Here is a 17,528-nt window from a genome sequence, read left to right as displayed (position 1 = left end):
ACCAGATAATACTGCAATAAAATATATATATATATATATATATATATATATATATATATATATATATATATACCATTTTCCACTTACGAATAAAGGTGCAAAATTGTAAACCAAATAATATTAAAATTGAATCTTTGATATTATAATGAAACTAAAGTTCCATGTAATAGATCCAGATAATGGATTAATTTTGTCTTCTAATTTTCTCTTCATTAACTTGGTAGAATGTGGATAAACCCCAGTATATTCTAGGTTGAATCAGCATGAGAAAGATGATAACAGTGCATGACCTGGCTTCCTCTAGGTGTCCCCTGCAATTATATAGCAATAATAAAGCTTTCACCTATGATTCCGAAGTAATCCTTTAGTGAAGACTGTTCAGGAAAAAAGTCTTTGTTCATCCATACATTCATATATATAGTACTTGAAAGCATCAAATAAATGAGTGACTCTTGATGATGATAAGGCAACCAATAAAGGTTTTATACAGGAAACCTGTAGTGTTAGCACATTGAACCTGTCATTATGCTGCTTTTTATCTTAGGGGACTTAAGTTTCTTGTTCAAGCATCTGCTAGGGTGGATATTAGAAGAAAATAACCCAATTCAGTAATTCATCTCCACTACAAAACATTTCAGGAAAGAGATTGTATACAGAAATGAATTCTGTGAGAAAAGTTACCCATTTCTCTCATTTCACACCGGCTGGATATAGCCAGGCCTCCTAAATTAGTGTCTCAGTAAGACACATCATAGCTTCCCTTTAGAAGGTATCCAAGATACACTCAATTTGGGTCTCCTCACTGAATAGTGAGTCAGCTAGAGAGATCAATGCCTAAAGAATTGTGGGTGCTCATAAACATTGGTTTAACTTAATTGGATCATTCAGACGGAAGATTATCCAGGCTCTCAAATCACTTTACTTCTCCTCTCCATATACTAACATGTGTACAACTGAAACCACTGATTTAAAAATCATTACATAGTGCTGAGCTCTGTCTACTCTATTAGTTTAAATGAATGTACCTCACCTTTAGGACTATCTTCAGAAAAATAGTTAAACCTCAAGGTCCCCAATAATTTAGAGTACTAAACTAGATAACCACCCTAGAGGCACTCTGACAGAAGTAATGCATTAATTACCTAACGGGAGGTTTCCAAAACTTGCTGTTAGAACTAAGCATCCATGGACAACACTGATAGTGGTCCTTATTCACACGGTTTTACCCTTCAAACAGCCCTTTGTCTTTGATCAGCGCTAACTAGACCCAGGTCCAGCAGGAAACTGCATGGCACACCAGATTCACCGGGGCTTTAAGTTGCTACTCTTCTCCCTTCTCTACTGAAAGCTTGTCCTGAACCAAGCTTTACCCATGACAGGCCAGCAATAAGAAATTTTATTTGTGCTGTATTTCAGGCTTCTTTTTCTGAGTCAGCATCTTCTCTCTGGCTTCATCATGTACAGAAAGATTCTACGGAGAAAAGTTAATTTAATGCATAAAGGCCTTCTATTTTAGGTTGTCAAACAAACAAGCAGTGCACATTTTAACATTGTCAACCACTTTACTTTTAAAAACCTGTGGGGGTGCCTGGGTGGCTCAGTCAGTTGAGCATCTGACTTGGGCTCAGGTCATGATCTCACAGTCTATGAGTTCGAGCCCCGTGTCGGGCTCTATGCTGACAGCTCAGAGCCTGGAGCCTGTTTCAGATTCTAGGTCTCCCTCTCTCTCTGCCCCTCCCCCACTCATGCTCTGTCTCTCTCTCTCTGTGTCAAAAATAAATAAACATTAGAAAAAAATACATAAAAAGCTGAGCATCTTTTTCATATAGTACTACAGCCTCTGGGTTTAGGGGCCTTACATATCAATCTTGTAGAAAGCATTCCTTGCATACATTAATACTTGCCAAATATGATTATGGTTCTGCTTCTAGTTTGCAAATACTCCCTTCACATCTAGTTCATCTGAAGTGGGATCAACTAGCAGGTGAAAGATGGGAATATCAGAAACCAAGCATGGACTTTCACTATCTGGGTAGTTATCAGGGATGTGAACTTAAATACACTGTCTTGATAAAGTCCTAGCTGTATGAATACTACTCCAAATCACATTAATGCAGAGCAGTAAGGTGACTGCACATAGATAGATACCTGGTAACTTATGCTTCACAACCAAGATAAATTCTGCAGAAGTGTATTCCAGCTAGAAGGGTCCACAGGAAGCACGTGTACCATTTGTTGTCTATTGCTGGGGCAGGAGATGTCTGCTTAGCTATGAGCAAAGCATTCTGGGGAATAGAAGGCAGCTGTTTCTTTGGAGCAGTGTGTAGAGGATTAGTTATCACATCCCCTATTAATGTCTTCTCTTTACCATCAGACCATTTCCATACGGAGCTTGCAGACATGCTCCAGAAAGGGTTCATAACATGAACTTCAAACAAAGACATTCAGTGATCTGTGTCATCAAAGTCTCCTGTCCTCAGGATTCACTTTACTGCTCCCCATGCTTGGTTTCCTTTCTGCTAAACAGGGGCTAATGACTCTGGCCTTGAGAGACTGTCAGGACGAGGAGGTGAGATAATACAAATCACTCATACGAAAGCCCATTTTTAAATGCTTATGAAGTAGATGTTACCTTTATGGGTCTTAAAAATGTATAAAATCCCACCTTTCACTCTCTCTCACCAATTGTTGTTTACAGATCTTCTAACTCCCTTACAGATACCTTATTTTTCCAACGTCAGCATATTTGCTGCTACCACCTCTAATCTATATATAGTCTTTGTTTCATATTTTTACAAATTGGTTTCATTATCTTTGTGAAACTTCTCCCATTCTCACTGACTTATAAGGACTGGGCTACGAAAGACATCAGTAGCCAATCAAAAATGCTCTTCTTGGGGTGCTTGGGTGGCTGAGTCGGTTAAGTGTCCTGATCGCATGGCTCGTGGTTCGAGCCCCAGATTAGGCTCTGTGCTGACAGATCGGAGCCTGGAGCCTGTTTCAGATTCTGTGTCCCCCTCTCTCTGCCCTTCCCCTACTTGTGCTCTGTCTCTCTCTCTCTCTCTCAAAATAAATAATTTTTTTTTCAAATTGAAAAAAATGTTCTTCTTATTTAATCCACACATGAACCAATCGGAACTTAGTGTGAGGGTAACACTTAGCTCTATAGCTCTGTTCTGCTCTGTTCATTCTGTCTGGAAGTACAGAGGATACTTGCCAATAGTACTTGCCACCAAACAGTGCTCTAGTGATGCAGTGTTTTTAGGCTCAGGGATATTCAGAAAACTACAGTTGTTTGGATAGCTCAACATTGCAGGGACAAAGTTTTATTTTGTTTATTTGTGTATAAATATTTTCATATGCATATCTATCTAAATGTATATCTTCCTTGAGAAATATAAATGAAAAATAACTCACTCTCCTAAAAGCTAGCACTAGAGTTTTAATTCTTGGAAAGTTCACATTACAGTTTAATTGTTTGAGGTATGTTAATATACCAACACCCCATAAGGATGGGCATTTTGTCATATATTCAGAAATAAAAATCTATAACCTCAAATATATAGAGTGCTTTGCTAGAGTCACTGAACATTTCTGATTTGGTATATATTTAAACATATTTTAGAATTAGGCCTGAAGTGTGTGCTTAACAAATTTCTGTCAGTTTAGCCATTAAATATGCATTCTCTCACAGCTTAGGTTTGCTTGATAGCTACCATTCTAAATTATGATTTGAAGCTCATATTAAAAAACAACAACAATAGGATAATGATTTGGGCCATAATAATAATTATAATTTTATTCCCACAAAGTTTTTGTAATACTTCCCATTAGTGTGCCATTTAAGTCAATATTTTGTTTAAATAATGGTATACAAGTAAATGTACTCACTATAGAAAATTAGCAAAAGACATAACTGTAAAAAAGATCACCTCTAATCTCACTACTCAGAGATCCCAACTGTTATGCAGGTAACTGTATACATATGGAAACAATAATTTCTTAAATTATAGCACTTCATATACTGCTCTAATTCTTTTTATTTCTCCTAAAAATATATTATGTAAGAATTTTATATACTTCTTATAATCCTTCTAAATACGATTTTCTTTTTAATGTAATTTTCTTTTTAATCTAAGATTTTGCGAAATAAATGACAATTTAGGCAATCTGTTGCTTTGAAATTTTTAAATAATAAAATCAAAATCCATTATGATGAAAAAGAGAGAACTTACTGCAGCCAGTTCTGGTCCTCAAGGACTTTCCCTTCAAACATGAAATGCAAGATCATATGAAAGTCAGAGCAAGAGAAGACCCAAAGGCAGCACCCAGCCTTAATTCTGTGTGTTGACACAAAACATTTTTGAAGGCAAGTGGACAGTGAGTCTCCCCAGATTGTCAAATGTGTAATAGAATCCAGACCACTGTGTAACCAGTAATGGCTTCTTTAGCCATAACTCAAAGACATCCCATTTATACTAGGGTCTTTTTGTCAGTAGTGAATAGATTGCATTTAAATTATAAACTTAGAAAGGAGAGGTAAAAGGATTACTGAGTATGAGAGATAAATGAAGAAAAGCAGTAAAGCCTATGGATTCAGAAGGATAAGTCCCCCAGTTCATCTGACATAAGAGATGGATTACAATGTCTCTGAAGTGGGGGGCAGTTTACTTAGGAATTTAGCAGTAATTCGCATTTAAGGAATCCATTAGTACCATCATAGACACACTTCTATCATTGGATGACTAATAGGAATACATGGTATTTGCTTATGATTTTATAGATTCTAATAAAATATGATATTATCTTTTTGAGTCATTCTTATTCAGGGAAAACCTACTTTCCTAGGACTTGGCTGACGTAACCCACATCAACCATTAAATGGCATAATGATGCTGTATCTTTTGACATTGTCTTGTGTATCTTTCTCCCTGTGGCTCATTCTGTCCTAGAAAAAGTATCTCTAAGGAGCAGTGCTTGAATTAATCCCTGCATGCTGATCAACAGAAATTTTTCCTAGAAATAACTAAGTCTGTCAACTGCCCAGGTATTTAGCTCATGCAAAGATGTTCATACAGAAATTCAAGAGGTGAATTGTGCTCTTAAAAAACATTCAGACATTATGGTTTTCTTTGAAGGAACTCTTTCTTAACTGGGTTTTCTTTGAAGGAATTATTTGTGATATTTGCCCCTAGAAACCACCTTAGAAGACATAAATACAAATACATATTTTACATATTCTTCAGTTTAAAAAATTGGCATTACCTAACTTGTAGAGGAGAGATGGGGTGTCGGGGGAGGGGTGGAATGGAATTCAAGAAACAACAGACACCTATGTCAGAGGCATTCAGCTCTGGACTCAACCCAAATCAGAAGCATCCAGTGACTACTCCTCTCTGCCTTTTTCTTTCAGTTACTCACATTGTTTTCTGGCGTAAAACTGGAAATAGAACAGTGTTTGTTCCCTGCTTTCGTCTGATGATAATTTCGTTGCTGTTGTTTCATATTCCTAAAATTTGGACTCTTATTTACAAATAGGATTTTAGGAATGATGATGTAATTTCCACATAGCATGGCTCTCAGAAAATTGAGATACCATATTATGGCTACTATGAGAAAGAAAGTTAAAAATGAGCCAGTAAGTATTTGAGGAACACAATGCATTTCATCCATTCTAAGACATTCATTTTTTCCAGGATGTCTTGCAATTAATTTATCTTTAAATTAGCAGACTGTGAATGCTTACAAGTTTTAGTAATATTTAAAAAAATTATTTTGCTTATTATTTTCCTCTTATCATATACACAAAATGAAGTAACATCTTAAATGGGATGAAATACAATGTTGTGTTTTCAATTTGTAGTAGAAACACATAAAATTACTCATTGGGGAGTACTTGTAACTGGTATTCTAATACATCAACATAGATTCTCTCTCAAACTCCACTAGATAGAGGAAAACACATTCTCTTGGAAAGATGGTTCACAAAAAAATTCAAAATCTCATCCGCATTCTGTTTAGAAGGTCACTTTCTAAAATCTAACTAATGGGACATTGGGCCAGGGTGGATTAATGAATTCCATAGATAATCCCTCAAAACTCAATTTATTCATTGAATTCACTTCTTTCTCTACTAAACATGTTCCCAAAGATTGATGGGTAACCAGATTAATTAATTTGTTACATATCCTGACCCTTCTTTTCTTAGAGTCAACAATGAATAAAATCCAAAGTCAGAAAGAAGTAGCACAAAGATAATCCCTAATCTGAATAACTACTTCTAAATAACAGAGAGCCTACTATGCTTTAAGTCTTTCTATAGAATTCAAATATTAGACTCAAATATGGATGTCTTACATGTATTTATATTTATGTGTGTATACACACAGTAAGCACACACATATTTAATTGCATAGCTCTATGTATTTACAAGGCTTTGGCCATAATGTTCTAAAACCACTTAAGAAGGCAAAAATGAACATACTGAAATTTCTTCCTGGGCTAGTAGAGATGAGGGGAAAAGTTATTGGGGTTTGCAAATTTATTCTAAAGAATTTTTTTAAATACCCACTGACCTACATTAATTGAAAGAAAACCAGTCAACTACAATTGTAATTGTTATCCTGTCAGGTATTTATTAATAGACAGACGGCTGTCATCTTTGTTAAAATGCTCGAAGTTGACAGAATTTCATTTACATAAATGGGTGGAAAATCCTTTTCTTACTTGTCCAACAAACTGGAGACAAAGTGCCTGCCAATGTTTTAATTTCTTTTTCATGTTCTGGTTAGAGAGTGAGAAGAATGCTTTCACTCCACAGTGTCATGAATATGATAATCTATGGAAATCACGGAAAGCAGGTACTTAAGTTAAGCATATACTGTACTATGGGAATCCCTGATGAATTCAAGTCTATTCTGTTTAGAGAAGATGTTGTTGCCTGTGAAGTGACAGACTGCCAGATGTTCATGAAGTAGCACAGTAATGGGCTCAGATCTTAGCATCTTTCCCCAACCCCCACAGATGACAGCATTTACTTCAGGCTACAGAATGGCCTTGCCTTCATTCTTTAAGAACTAGTGTTTACGCTTACTTCTCAACTATCAAATCTTCATTTTCTTAATTTTACTTATTTCAACATGTGAAACATAAAATTATATAACTATGTGAGCAATCCTTACTGTATAGGGTGTATGTAGTCTAAATGTGAAATAAGCAAATTCTCTATCATGTAAAACATGCTTAATCCATTGACTTCCCTTATAAAAGCTGGGGGAAAAATGGTTTCCTGGAGGGAGGGGGAATGTTTCTCTAGCATATTAAGCACAAAGCAAATGTGCTAAAGCATATGTAAGTTAATAATAGAAAACTATAGCACATCGTGAGGATTTCTGTAATAATGATGTTGATGATAAGGACTAACATTTAATAAGTGCCTACTGTTTACCAAGCTCTGGCTTCATTTTATATACTTTATATAAATTATATAATCCTTACTACAACCCTGTGAAATGTTATTCACATTTTATGAATGAGGCAACTGAGACCTTATAAAGATAAAACAAAATTTGACCAGGTCAAAAACCTAGTAAATAATGGAACTAAGATTGAAAGCCAACGTCAAAGACTGAACTCTTTATCCTAAATATTCTGCTTCTCATACATTCATTCATTTAAGAATGTACAGCAGGCCAGATATTGTTCAAAGTTCTCGGGAAACATCAGTGAACAAAACTTATGAACATCCTATTCTGGTAGCTCATATCTTCTAGAAAGGATGAGATACAAAATAAATGAATAAAGAATATGATGATTATCAAAGGGGAGATTCACAGAGTATGATCTGGAGGACCTACTTTCCATATAAAGGCCCTAAGACTTATTGGGAACAGCAAAAACACCAGTATGGTTGCAGTGTAGTAAATTAAGAGGAGAGTGGCAAAAAATAAAATTAAAGGGATAGGCAGGAGCCACATAAGCCTGTAGTCATTGCAAAGCTTTTAGGTTTTATTTTAAGTCAATTGGGAAATCATTTGGAGAATTTTAAGTAGAGGAGAGACATGTTCTCATTTCTATTTAAGATAATTGCTCTGGCTACTGTATGGAGAGTACATTATAGCAAGTCAAAGGAGAAAGTAGTCAGATCAGTTAGGAGTATTCCTGGTGAAAGACAGTGGAGCCTTAGACTAGAGCCATATCAATGGAGATGGTGGGAAGTGGAGAGATTTAAGTCGTATGTTGAGGGTGAAGCGTAGTTTTGCTGAAGGATTGGATCTAGAGGTGAAGATAAGGGGAAAAAATGAATCCAGAATAGCCCTAGATTTTTGGCCTGAGCAAATGGGTCAGCAGTCATTCCATTAACTAAAATAGGGAAGACTGGGGAAAGAATACTTGGAGTGAAATAACAAGAGATCTACTTAAGACATATTAAGTTTGAGATTGCTTTTCAACAATTAATTAAATGTGTTAATTAAGTCACTGGATGTAAGAGTCGGGAGCTCAGTATAAAGAACAGAACTGGAGCTATAAATTTGAAAGCCATAGCTTAAATGATATTTAAAGTCATAAGACAAGATCAAATCATTTGCAAAGGGTATCCTGACAGAGGGAAAGAAAGAGTGTCTATGACTCAATCTTGGGTATTCCAACCTATAGGTTTCAGAGAGAAAGATTTACCCGGTAAGGGAGACATAGAAGTGATGTAGGAAAAAGAGTAGGATAGTATTTTCAGAAAGAGGGAAGGGTCCATGTTGAATGCTACTGAGAGATAAAGTAAAATGAGCGCAAAAGTGTGGCCATATGATTTGCAAAATAAAGGTTGTTGGCCCCATCACCACAGCCTTTGTGTGGCTGGGAAAAGAGGACAGATTTCCAGAAAGAAAAACTGAGGAGTGAATGGGAGGTAAGGGTGGAAGAACAGACACTATTATCAGTACCTAAGAGAGATTGGAAGGGAAATACGTAAATGAAAATGCCTGGAAGTGGCTGCAGAGACAAAGAGTTCTTTTATTTGTTTTGTGTATTTGTTTTTAGGATGAGCGGGATTGGAGCATGTTTGTGTGTTAACAGAAATAATAAGAAAATGAGAGTGAATCATGGGATGGTCAGAGATGAAAATTAAAGAATGATCAGATATATGCAAGACAGAGCCCTCAGTGGCTCCTTTGAAAGAACCAGGACACTTCCCATCATAACAGAAGAAAAGATGGATGACAGCACAGATGAGGGGGATTTATAAAATTTAGAATAGAAAAATTACTTCAGTATTTTAAACCGATAATGTGAGGCAAGAGCCTCAACTGAGAATGAAAAGGAGTGGCAGTTTAGATTTTAGGAGCAAGAAGAAGATATAAAAATGTCACTCGGTAAAGTGAGAAAGCTGAAGAGTGACAGCAGTAACATAGCAAGGCTTGTTGGCACTATTGAGTGCTCACTTGAGGTTATAGTTACGAAGTTGGGGCGGGGAGCAGTCATATTCTGCAGCCACCTTCAGTTTTCAAGTGTAAATATGGAACGACTGAATGATTGGGTTAAATATGGGCAAAGATTTAGCCTGATAAGTGCAAGAAAAGGTTAGAGGTTGTCATCTGAGAGGATGTGACCTTAAATGGTCAGATATATATGTATCAATGAGAATTGTGATAAATGTTGAATATGTTTATAGAATTATTTCTTTATGTTTAGTCCCATTACTTTATAAACTACTGTGAACTCCCTGAGGATAGGGATCATATCTGTTTTGCCCCCTATTATGTCTTCAATGCTTACCACGTAGAATGAGTCTTTCTTAAGAACACATTTTATTAGATCTTTTCCTTGGTATCTTCCCTTAAAGTACCAAAAGACACATGGTAATTTTAGGTGAAACAGCAGCCAAACAGCTCAGAAAGGACATGGCCACTCAATATAGAGGAGAAGGTGCTAGGCCCGGAGGTGACAGGTCTAGGTTTGAGTTTGCTCTGCCATTAACTGTTACATGGCACTGGGCCTTGTGTGCTTGCCACATCTGTGGGCCTCAGGTTTCATCAATATTATAATAATTCTGTTATTGTGGAAATTAAATGACATAATATGCAAAAATAATTTCTAAAAGTATAAGTACAAAACTACGTTATTTAGTTTTAGAGTTTGGTCCTGATGCCTCTCAGGACATGTGATATTCAGCAACTGGTTGATGTTTGATGATGCTCAGAAAACTATGTACCGATTATTCTGCTCCAAGCCTAATGGCTGGTTTCTTTGACTACTGTTTTCATTTTGTATTAGCCATTGCCAAACAGGAGGCTTATCTCTGTAATAGGCTATGGCAGTCAAGAGCAGGAGGGTCTAAAGACCGGTAGCATAGACGACCGGCCCTAGGGCCTACATAAAGCCCATAAAGCCCAAGTGAATTATTGTTTCCCAAAGCTTAACGTTTGATCTACTGCAGTAATTGCCTAGGTTCACACTTGTTCAACAAATGATATTTTTAATAACATGATATTTTTTTTAAGATCTATAGCCTATAAATTTTTTGGTTGTTTGATTTTTTGGTTTTTGTTTGATTTTGTTGTTTGATTTTTATGAATAGGAGAGTGAAATAGTTGGTTGTTATTGTTTTCTTTGTAGAAAACTTTAAACAAAGAACCAAGAAAATACAAAGAAATTATTTGTGTTGTGCTCTAAACCTTTGAATATAAGGTAATTGTTGAGACTGTACCTTAAAATACCCTACTACTACAAATGCTATTAGGCTGTAGGATGTTGTTAAAATTTAAAGTCACTGTTATTATCGGGATTTGGTTTATGTAATATTATGGATGAGGCCAAATATTACCTGTTTGGTCATTAAGCATTAGATGAATCTCATTCTTACCAAGCATTGTGCATAGAAATAAAGTTTCTTTTTTTATTTTTTTAGTATTTATTTATTTATTTTGAGAGAAAGAGAGCATGCGAGCAGAGGAGGGACAGAGAGAGAGAGAGAGAGAAAGAGAGAGAGAGAGAGAGAGAGAGAGAGAGAATCCCAAGGTTTCACTCTTAGCACAGAGCCCGATGTGGGGCTCGATCTTACAACTGTGAGATCGTGACTTGAACCAAAATCAAGAGTCAGACACTTAACCAGCTGAGCCACCCAGATGCCCCTAGAGAGAACCTTTCTGAACATTTTCTATGAAAAGTGTCAGCATTAAGCTGTGACCCCAATGAGGTTAGCAGAAATTTCTTGTCAGTGTAGCTTTTTGGTTGATGTTAATCCTTCATTCATTCATCAAATATTTAATTAAGGCCAACTGTATGCAAAGAACTAAGGGGATGATAAAACAGGTTCGAAAAGTATCCTGTCCTCAGAATGTTTATGATATACTCAGCAAAATAAAAGAATGCATAAGTAATGCTACTATAGTTTAGAAAGTAAAAGAAGAAACAGAGAGGAAAATCCAAAATTTGTGAGGCAGTGACTGCCTTCAGTAGCGACCTAGGTACAGATATGAATTTTATCTTATGGATGTTTGCTAGTGTTTCCATGTGAGCATGCAGAAGCTATTGTTTATGGAGCACTTTGCCACACATATAAAAGATTCTTTCCCATGTTAAATACTCCCTACTAGTATGGTAATTAATTATCTTAGAAAATTCTTTCTTTTCAACTTAAAACTTGTACTTTTCTTTTCTCTCCAATATAAATCTCCTGCTTAGCATTGAAACCCTAAAACTTGGCTTTTAAAATGATCATCATTTTTTCCAATGTGTCCTGTACAGTAACTCCAAATAGGGTTTTTGATTGGATCAAAATGTGATATTTTATGCCCTATGCCACACTTTCAGGTAAAAAGGCTTAAAGCAGTCATCCCGGTGTTTCTGTGTAGGAAAATCTCAAGTATCATATTGAATAAATATGGAAAAGACTGATTAATCTCCTACTCTTGCTCCAAATAGAGCCTGAATCCTGAATACATTTTTCATATTTATAGCAGGCCCATTTTCCTCATCACCCTACTTTTCTGTTTTCCTTTGCTTTCATCCCATTGTATGAAGTAATTTTGATTCCATTTTCCCTCATTGGCTTTTGCCCTTGACATTTTATGCAATATTTAGCCATGAAAGCAGTAGCATTTTGAAGGCGAATTTCCAAGGCAAATTATTTCATCCAAGTCTTCCTAAGGCATTGGAAGGACTATAGCTTAGGAAGTCTTTCTTCATGTGAGGCTAGTATTCTGTGACATTTTTATAATGCAGAATACTCATTTTATCTTTATATTGTAAAGATGTAAAATAACTGTACATAAATACAAATTATGTTCACTATAATAAAGTAACACTTAGGTTCTGTATTGCTTTGTAGTTTTCAAAAGAGTAAAAGTTGTATTTTAATAATCTATTAGTGCCTTCCTATTTCAAACAGTTGTTACGAAGAGCAAGTAGGCAGAATGGTCATTGCTGTCCCCATTGTACACAGATGAAAACTGAGGCCCACATAGGGAAGTGACTTGTCTTAGAGCCCAAGTGTGTTCATCTCTGCACCCAAAGACCAGGGATCATTCTGTATATTGCAGTACTTTAGTAGAAAGAGTCATTTTCTTCCAACGTCCTGTAACTTTCCACACCAAATAATACCATACATGTGCTTATGTTTTATTCTTACTGACTTGGCAATTTCGTGTCTGACCTCACTAATCTCCACTTCTAATATGCATGTGGTTGATTTTGTATAGATAGTGTCTTCAGTGACTTGTAACCAAACCAAATTCTGTAAAGATAATTACAGTGAAGCATTGGTTGTGATCTGTATAGACTCCTCAATTTATGCAGATTATAATAACCTTCATTTAACAAATATTTTATTTATTTTAATTGTCTATACATTTATTATTATTTCACAATGAGAAGTAGCCAAGATATTTGTGGTTGTACCTTCCACCAGTAAAGCCTGAAACAGTTCATGAACTCACCCAACCTTGGAAGTTTGAAAACATTATTCATATTTTACAGCTTAAAAGGACTCAGCATGTTCTGTAAATAGGAGGGAAAGAGTTATAATTTGTGACTCAGTCCAATATTTCATCCACAGACTGTGGATGCGATGCCACCTGGTCATAAACCCTGAGGATTTCTAACTGTGAATTTGAAAACAAAACAAAACATATCACTGGAAGGAACCTTATAAATTATCTGGTCCAACCCCATCATTTTACAGATGAGGAAACTGAGGCTCAGAGGAATCATAGCTCCCACAGGTCACAAAACGAGCGGATATTCGAGCTAGGATCAGAGCTCCACCTTCTAACTCTAAAGTGCTATTTCCAGCATTACCTCCCCCAGAAAGATGCCTCCCATGGGGCATTGCTTCTGGAGAATGAAGTATATTAAATTCACATTTGGCTGCTAATCATTTTCTCAGCAGCTCTATGGTATTTCATTAACTGCCGCATGTAACACTCTGGCCTTTCACCTGTATTAACTTGAGCTCATTAAACTTGAGGCCAATAATAAACAGGACTGAACTAACACAGATATTTTGCATGGTATGTGTTCAGCATTTTTTTTAAATGGTGTCTACCGTATGAAACATTTTTCCCTTCATGGTTTATGGAATGGGAAAAAATAGGAAGCACAGATTTCAAGGAATGGATTATATGTGTAGTATGCCTCCTTATATCAATCAAAGATATATTAAATACTCATTTTATACAAAGCTTTGTAAGGATTATAAAGAAACGTGAGTGACAGCACAGCAGAGGGTCTAGGCATCTGGCTGACAGAGATTTGAATCCTGGCTCTGCCATTTTTTTTTCTCAGTTTATTTATTTTTAGAGAGAGAAACTGGGAGAACGGCAGAGGGAGAGAGCTCACACTTAGCATGGAGCCCAACGCAGGGCTCTATTCCACGACCCTAAGATCATGACCTAAGCCAAAAATCCAGGGTTGTTCAACTGAACGAGCCACCCAGGCACTGCCATTTATTAATAGTGAGAATTGAAACAAGTTGCTTAGCCTTTCTGTAACTGTCTTCTCATCTGTAAAATGGGACAAGAACAATACCCACCCCACAGGGTTGCAATATAGAACAGATAATGTACTCATGTGCTTTGCAAAGGGCCTGATGTATAGCAATGCTCAATAAATGTGCTGATTTTGATGAAGATAGTGATGGCAATGCAAGTCCTTTCTTCATAGAACTTCTAATCACCTCTCATTACAGCTGTTGTTGAGGAAGTTGATTTTCCCCAAGGTTTCTCCCCACTTCATTTCTACAGAATACAAACAAGCATCCTGCAGAGTGACTATTTAACCCTTAACCAGTTTCCCACCAACATTATTTCATGTTCATTTTGACTGAGAAGTAACTCTTTTGCAGCTCACAGCTTATGCAGCCACCACAAGTCCTTATGTGATTTTGAAAGTGTTTGAGATTCTGACTGAGCAAGGGATGGTGAGAGAGGAGGGGTCATTTGCAGAAAGAAGAGCTGCAAAGAGGTAGAGAGAGAGAGGTCTGTTAGAGAAGTGTTCTGTGTCATAAAGAATGACAGCTGGGTGGTTTTGGGCAGAAGTCACTGTCAGAGTAGGGATGAAGCAGTCAGAGGGCATTGTGGGAGTGAAGATCGGTGTTGGACTGTTGGGGTCAGGGTTCATGGTCATTATTCTTTATTTTCCAGAGTGCCATAGACTCTTAAAACAAAACAAAACAAAAAAATTATAGATCATCTATTCACTTTCCGGCTTCTACCAGAATCCCATCTCTCAACCTTCTGGATCATTATCTTCTTTCTACCACAAGTACCCTCCCGTAAACCACCATAGGGATCTACATTCTGCCACCATAGGGATCTACACATATTGTCAAAGATCCGGTGTCTCCCTACACCCTAAAGAACAAAAATCCAAACTGCTGTGCCCAGAATTCAGAGCCCTGCATAGATTTCCCAGCTGTATCCACTGCTACTCCCCCAGTCATATGCCATATTTTAGCTTTATAAGAATGAGTTCATCCTGTGTTTTTTTTTTAAATTTTCATGCCTTTACTCATCCATTCGTTTATCTTTCTCATCTCTTTCCAGCAACACATACTATTTCTTCCTTTTATAATCTTTCATCACAGTTTAAATTCCTCCTTCACTAGAAAGTCTTCCTTAATCTCTTAGCTGGAATTAATTGCTCATTTGGATCAGGGTTACATCAAACCGTTTGCGCATCTGTTTCTCTACTTATTGTATTCTCCCTTAAAACTACCTAGAGAACCCAGATGTAAGCTGAAATCACTCAGTCCCGTCCTTCTGGAAATTGCTACAAAATCCCTGGAGATTATGTTCTCTAGGTCACTTCCGGCTATAAATTTCCCCTCTCATTGAATTCTGCATCTCCCTCAATCTTACTTCTTGTTGGTTCCTATTCTTTGAGCTATATGCCAACCCAACCATGAAACTCAAGCCTATTTTGCTGATTTTCTTCCAAATTTCTCTCTAAGTCATATAAGTATGTAGGAGACTTATTTAAGTTTTAAGGGTCGGAGAGGAGGATTTCAATTGCAGCAACACAGACAGCTTGACATTGAATATTAGCTCTTCCTCTTTATAAAAGTCCTCCAGCCCTCATACCATCAGGCTCTGCTTCCTTTCTGTCCCTCCCTCTTCCTTCTCTTTTTCTCTTTCCCCCCACCCTCTCCCCGATCTCTCTTCTACCCCTGCTTCAGAATTCTGCATTCCTCCTGCATATTGGTTTGGCCATTTCTTTGTTTTTGTTTCTCCTAAATCATGCCACAGGGCATAATCTCCCAAGCTCCAAGCTAAAGGTACTATTTTAAAAGTTACCGCTTTGGGGCGCCAGGTGGCTCAGTCAATGAAGCAGCTAAGTGTCCAACTTCGGCCCAGGTCATGATCTTGCAGTTTGTGGGTTTGAGTCCCACATCAGGCTCTCTGCTAACAGCTCAGAGCCTGGAGCCTGCTTCAGATTCTGTGTCTCCCTCTCTCTCTGCCCCTCCCCTGCTTCCTCTCTGTCTCTCTCTCAAAAATGAATAAACATGAAAAAAAAATTAACTTACCACTTTAAACAGTGAAGTTTGTTTCTTTAGAGGAAGCTGATAGGCATCATTTAAATATTTCAGCAGAAAATAATAATTTTCTCACCTCACTTTCAAAGACCATGAGTCAGTCTTCCTCTCAAGGCCATAAACTGCTTTTAAAATGAAGCACCTCCTACTTGTCTCTGTGGCCCCAGCACCTGCACTCTGTGGCCAAAAGCAGGTCTTACCTCCTTCATCCTTTGTTAGCATTCCATTAATGTTAGATTTTCTTCTCTTGATTGACATTCTCCCTAACATACATTCTGATGTTATCTCCTCACAACAAAATGTGCTCTGCTTCCCCTTCACAGAGGAAACTCCTCACTCTCCTGTATCTTACTAAACAGAGAGCACAGGGTTAGCAGTCGGCTGGCTCTCCAAGACCTCTTCCAAAGTGGGACCCTTCTCCCTCTGGTGTTTCTCCCACCTGGAGGATTCTCTTCCCGCTTCCTGACCCTCACACCTCCATCTTCACCATTTGCCAACCTATCCTTCAAAACTTAGCTCAGATGTCACCTCTTCTAGAAAAGCTCTGACCCATCAGCCTGGGTTAGGTACACACTGTCATTGCACATCTAGCATCCTGTGTCCCCTCTGCCTCAGCCCTTGTCTCAGGGTACTGTGATTGTTATTAACTATAGGTTCTTTAAGGTCACAGATTGTCTTTTATAAATACCTTTCAAGGCCTGGCTGGCACTTTATAAATGTCTTTGAATTTATGAATCACAGCTGTTGAATAAGTAAGGTATGTTTTACTTCATATAATTTTAATATTAAATGGACCTATTTATATAATTTCTTTCTGAAAGTAATTGTTTCAGGTTGTCTGACATTTCAAATAACCAGCAGAATTGTTAAAATACATTCAAGATATTCATTCACTGATTGGTTAAGTTTCAAAACATATTGTACACCTATTATGTGCTGGATCAAAAACTAACTCTCTAGGACCTCAAGCGGGGACGATGGAGGCATAGGCTAATAGCAATAAGGCAGAAAATGCAGCAGGTGCAGAAATTAAAGTATGCCCAGAGTATTCTGGAGCACTGTGAGGGGCCCCTAACACTGTAGGGAAGGGAGTCAGTTAAGGAGATACTTAGATGCTATGAAACCCAAGCTGAGGCTACAATGCCAAATAGTCCTGTACCCGATGAAAAAGACTGGCAGGGGCTTCCCCAGCAGAGGGGATGTATGAGCCAACATGGAAATACAGAGCATGGTACGCAATGCAATATAAGCAGCTAAGGCTTATGGGAATAAATTGGCAGGCATGCACTTTACAAATGTTATTCCATCTAATGCTTATACCAACATCGTGTGTTAGATACTGTCATTCTCATTTCATTGATAAGGAAAGTTAGTAGCAGAATGGTTAAGTAATTGGCTCATAGTCACACAGCCAGTAAGTGTAAAACTGTGATTTTAATGCAAATTTGACTTCTAAAGCACTTCCCTAACCACTATGCAAATGTTGGCTTTCTTCTTTCACTAA

At 37.3% G+C, this 17,528-nt stretch overlaps 1 protein-coding gene and 1 pseudogene across 1 annotated transcript in view; one reads left to right on the top strand and one right to left on the bottom strand.

Annotated features, from left to right (window-relative positions):
• The window catches only part of DPYD (dihydropyrimidine dehydrogenase), an 851,480-nt gene that overhangs the window by 800,280 nt on the left and 33,672 nt on the right, over positions 1 to 17,528 (top strand). The gene's annotated exons all lie outside the window — the stretch shown is intronic.
• Positions 895 to 2,734, bottom strand: LOC102955195 (annotated as a pseudogene).

The sequence above is a fragment of the Panthera tigris genome, chromosome C1 (assembly GCF_018350195.1).
Source record: "Panthera tigris isolate Pti1 chromosome C1, P.tigris_Pti1_mat1.1, whole genome shotgun sequence".
NCBI classification, from domain to species: Eukaryota; Metazoa; Chordata; class Mammalia; order Carnivora; family Felidae; genus Panthera; species Panthera tigris.
This window is presented reverse-complemented; position numbering and strand designations above follow the sequence as displayed.